The following is a 5,137-nucleotide window of genomic DNA, read 5'->3' on the forward strand; positions in this document are numbered from 1 at the left end:
CCAGGGCCGGGATTGTATGACACTCGCAGTGGTCTCTGAGGCTCGCCAATATGCCAGGCTGGAGGAGGGAGGGGATCACTCTGGGGATGGAGGCTCTCTTTCGGTACAGTATGTTTCCTCTCTCTATGCTGATATCTTGGAGGAGGAGGAAATTTGGCTCTGATTTGGAGCAGGAGCCGGCCAGCGGGAACAAAGCATTTAGCAAAATAGCATAAAAGGAAGGCAGAAACAGCACAGCAGGGGAAGGAGAACAAGCCACCAAAGGCGGCTGGAATATTTGCTTTGAGTGACTGACAAAGCACTCCCTGTCCACTGGCCTGGAGAAATCTTGGCTCACTAGGATAAGCAACTCCAACAATGGCCCTGAGGAATGCCTTGCCAGGCTGGTCTATGGCTGGGGAGGGGAGCTGGTGGGGCGGGGAATTCTTTTGCATTCATTTCCCCCTTATCAATATGTTGTTAGTGCATCTGGACCAAGCTATGGAAGAAGCTAGCCCCAGGCAGTACACCAAACACTGGAGGGGAAAAAATAATTTTCCTTTTTTTCCTTTTTAGTTGGAAATGGTGAGCTGATTGAAAATGGGAAGCCCACAGCTTTTAGAGCTTTTCCTGCTAGATGTGCCTAAAGAAATGTTCCCCAGAATGAGTTTGAGGCCACAGTGAGGAGGATCATGGACTGGTTTCTGGAAAGGACCTTTAAGATCATCTAGTCTAACCCCCTGATCTTGCTGCGCACGAGTCAGATTCCCAAATTCATACTGTAGTACGTCTGTGGGCCAGGATTCCAACTCAAGACCTCTGATTTTAAATTCACCCTCTTGTCACCACAATCAGCAGAGAGATGAGAGATGATCATTCTTTGGAAAAGGTAATTTGTTAGAGAAAACCACAGTTCAGTGCTCAGTGAATCAATATAAACACATAGATGGAAGACAAAGAATGGGCCACACTCTCTCTGTGTGTCTGCTTAAACATACATTTAGGGAGGCAGATGGGTCTATAGGCAGGTAAGCATTTTATTCACTTTCTTTATGTACCAGAGAAGAGGTTGCTTCTCCCTGGTAGAAGGTAGACTCCTTGAGAATGAGGATGCTGTGTTGGTGTCTTTATGTCTCTACTATCTCTAGAGCATAGAACAAGACCAAAGATTCACTTAATAATTGGTCATTGGAGGGGCAGCTGGGTAGCTCAGTGGATTGAGAGTCAGGCCTAGAGACGGGAGGTCCCGGGTTCAAATCTGGCCTCAGACACTTCCGACCTGTGTGACCCTGGGCAAGTCACTTGACCTCCATTGCCCACCCTTACCACTCATCCACCTAGGAACCAATACACAGAAGTTAAGGGTTAAAAAAATTGAGGGGGCAGCTGGGTAGCTCAGTGGAGTGAGAGTCAGGCCTAGAGACAGGAGGTCCTAGGTTCAAACCCGGCCTCAGCCACTTCCCAGCTGTGTGACCCTGTGCAAGTCACTTGACCCCCATTGCCCACCCTTACCAATCTTCCACCTATGAGACAATACAACAAAGTACAAGGGTTTAAAAAAAATTGATCATTGGGTGGAGTTAGTCAGTCCAGTCAGCTAACAGGGGAGGATCCTCCAACCCTTCTTTCTGCTTTCATTGACCTCCTGGAAGATTTTGGTTTTTATTAGAAGAACCTGGAGAGAAGCCATGACACTGCATGGAGAAAGGCTTTGCATGAGAATTCAGAAGCCCCAGGAGTGAGTCCGTGTCTACAAGTCATCCCTCTGCTCTGTTTCTTAATTTCCTCATCTTTCGATTTACTGGGCTTTACCAGGTGATCTCCAAGGCCATCTCCACTCAGTCCCCTCGCTTGCAATTCCTGTGATACCTCTGAAGCTTTTTCTAGCACATACTCCCTGCATGTAGGTAGACAATATTTCTCTTAGGAATTGGACATGGGACGGAGAGATAGCTTGTGAGTGAAGGATGGAGCACATCGTGTCTCCATGGCAGAAGAGATGTCACAAATGGAGATATGGGTGAGCATCACTTCTCCATCTGTGGTATTGGCATCAGGCTGGGATGGTGAAAAAGATGCTCATCTTAAAATGAGAAGAACCCTGGCTTGTAGTGCAAATCCCAGCCTTTATCTCTAGTACTTCTGATCAGAAGACTCAGGCTGAAATAGGGATGTGCTGGGAAATGTTTAACAGTTGGCTTCCCCAAATCTCATGACAGACTTTTAAGTTTAATATGAATTATTACCATTTCCTACCACTTCCTTAAGCCTAAACAAACAAACAAACAAAGCCCCAAACGTATGGGGTAAGCCAAGTCTTGGGAGCATTTATTTATTTACAAGACATAACTACAATGAGCTCTTGTGGGGCTGAAGCTATCTGTTAGACCCATCTCTCTAAGGTGGACTGTCCTAGGTTAGAAAAGAAGAGGTCTGCTCTTTCCCAAGCTTCCTCTTCCTGTAAGTGTCCATTACCCGACACCCTAATAACTTTTCTGGCTAGATTCATTGAATCCTGATTTTGTTTTAAAAATGAAGAGGACTAAAAGTCAGTTATAGATAAACATAAATTTAGATTAGGGCAGAAAGAAAAAAAATGCCCACACCTCTGCCAGAATATTGGGCATTTTCATAACTGAGGGTTATAGGCTATTATGATTATGCTACTATCTTCTCATCTCAGACCTCCATAAAGGAGCAGAGAAGAGGAGCAGCATATGGACTGGGGGGAGGGGAGGGGAGCAGAAATTGGTTCTCCTCAGGCTTAAAAAATTAACCAGTGATTGTAACAGGATAGGATTGAATCAACTCCAGACACAAAGTGGGTAGCAAAGAGGGCAATGAGGAGTATAAGATAGCCATCTGTCATGCCCACAACTGCCAGAATTACAAAATGATCTCTACCCTACCCTACTGAGCCAAAAAACTTAATCATCTTCAACCAGCATCATTCACACTTTCCATTGTCTTTGAGCCCAGCCCTTCTTAGGTGAAGATACAAAAATCGTATGAGGAAAATTCTCCTCATTTGTAAAATGGGACCAATGATAGCACCGACCATATAGGGACATTGCAAGGACCAACAGAGAATGCAGCTGAAGTTCTCTGCCTATTTGAAAGCCATTGTGTGTCTGATACATGGCAGAAATCCTTGTTCATTGATTGTGCAACTCAGGCACAGTCTGTCCTATTAAAATACCCAACAAATGGCAATGCAGGCTTTGCTTGAAGACCCCCAGTGAGGGGAAACCATTGTCCCCCCTTTTTTTCAAATCCTTTCCTTCTGTCTTAGAATTAATATTGTGCATTTGTCCCAAGGGAGAAGGGTGGTAAGGGCTTGGCAATGGGGGCTAAGTGACTTGCCCAAGGTCTCATAGCTAGGAAGTGTCTGAGGCCAGTTTTGAACCCAGGACTCCTGTTTTGAGGCCTGGCACTCAATTCTCTGAGCCACCTACCTGCCCTTGAACCAAGAACTTCTTGAGGCAGTCCTTCCAACCCATTCAACCCAACACTGCTTGTAGAATTTTCTTCTCTTTTTCCATTTGCATTTTTACCTCTAAATTAGGAGAAGAAAGAACACTGAAGGGAGATACCTGATGACTATACGACCTACCTAAGCTGCATTAGCCTTATTAGATTTATGATCATTGCCAAAGTAAATTCATATCTTCAAGCCTCATTTTCTTCATCTACAACATGGAGAAAAGTAATATTTGTCACAGCTACCACATGGGGTTGCTTTAAGGCTCAAAAGAGACGATCTCCATGAAGGCTTTTGCTAACTTTGAAGCATTACATAAAAGTCGGTTGTCCTCATTGTTCCTTAGTAAATAATACTTCTCAGACTGCCAAAGCAGTCAACATTATAGCCCATCTGAACTGCGAGGGACCTCATCGATCGCCTGGTCCTATTCTGTCCTTTTACAGTGACATAACTGAGGTCCAGACAGAAGAAATGAAAACCACTCTTAGCCGAGTCTTCTTCCACGAGCATTTCTTCTCTCTTGTGTTCCTGAAAAATGGCACTCCAGCTTTGCCACCGTGTGGAAAGGCGTCTCACCTATTGATCTGGATGTTTGCTTTCGAGTCCCAACTACACCTAGTCGTGTGAGTGTGGGAAACAGTAATGGCAACAGTAGAGTTTGCACAGCACCGTAAAACTTTGAAGCACTTTTCTAGTATTATCTCATTTGATGCTATCGCGTCCCTGTGAGGCAGCTCCCATCACTTGACTAATTTTGCAGATGAGTAACCTGAGCCAGACAGAGATGGAATGAGTTGTTCAGTGTCATACTGATAGTAAACATCTGAGACAAAATTTGAACTCAGCTCTTTCTGACTCCATAGCTAGCATCCTATACTCAGTTCTAATTAGTTCTTCTCTGTGCTTATAATTTTACTCTAAAGGTACTAAAAGTCCTCCGAGCTCCATCCCATTTTCCCAATAGTATGATTTAAAGCAGGGACAAAAGAAGATGGCGACTGCCAATGGGAAACTGTGGCTGTAGACGAGGGGCAGCTAATGTGGATGAGTGGCGACACTCTTTGTAGAGTGGCCGTGCTTCCTTTTCTTCCTTCCCCTTCATGTTTTCCTTTCCCTTCAAGTTTCAGAGCAATATCCTCTGTCCATTCTTCATGTGAAACACGTTCAGCAGTGGAAGAATTGAGTTGTAGCAAAAGGAAGGGGCTTTAATTAGAAACTGTAGTACCAGATCACTCTGCCTCCATCTGTTAAGTTAATTGGTATTCTTAGAGCCCCCAAAGAGCTTCTGTTGGCAGCTTGTTTATTATTTCAGAGCTGTCCCCTCAGCCCCCACCCTGCAAAGAAGTGTGTGGATGTATGTGCAGAAGAAATTAGGCAGAGAAAATTGTTTTCATGATTTTAGTCTCAGAAGGAATTTCTTAATCAGGACAGAAAATATCAGCAAGAACACTGTACATTTAATCAAACTCTCTCTATCTCTTTCTCTGTCTCTGTATCTCTCTCTCTCTCTCTCTCTCTCTCTCTCTCTCTCTCTCTCTCTCTCTTTCTCTCTCCCTCTCTCTGTCTGTCTCTCTTTCTTTTTCTCTCTCTGTCTGTCTCTGTCTCTGTCTCTGTCTCTCTCTGTCTTTCTCTGTCTCTGTCTCTGTCTCTGTCTCTGTCTCTGTCTCTGTCTCT

The sequence above is a fragment of the Gracilinanus agilis genome, chromosome 4 (genome assembly GCF_016433145.1).
Source record: "Gracilinanus agilis isolate LMUSP501 chromosome 4, AgileGrace, whole genome shotgun sequence".
NCBI lineage: Eukaryota > Metazoa > Chordata > Mammalia > Didelphimorphia > Didelphidae > Gracilinanus > Gracilinanus agilis.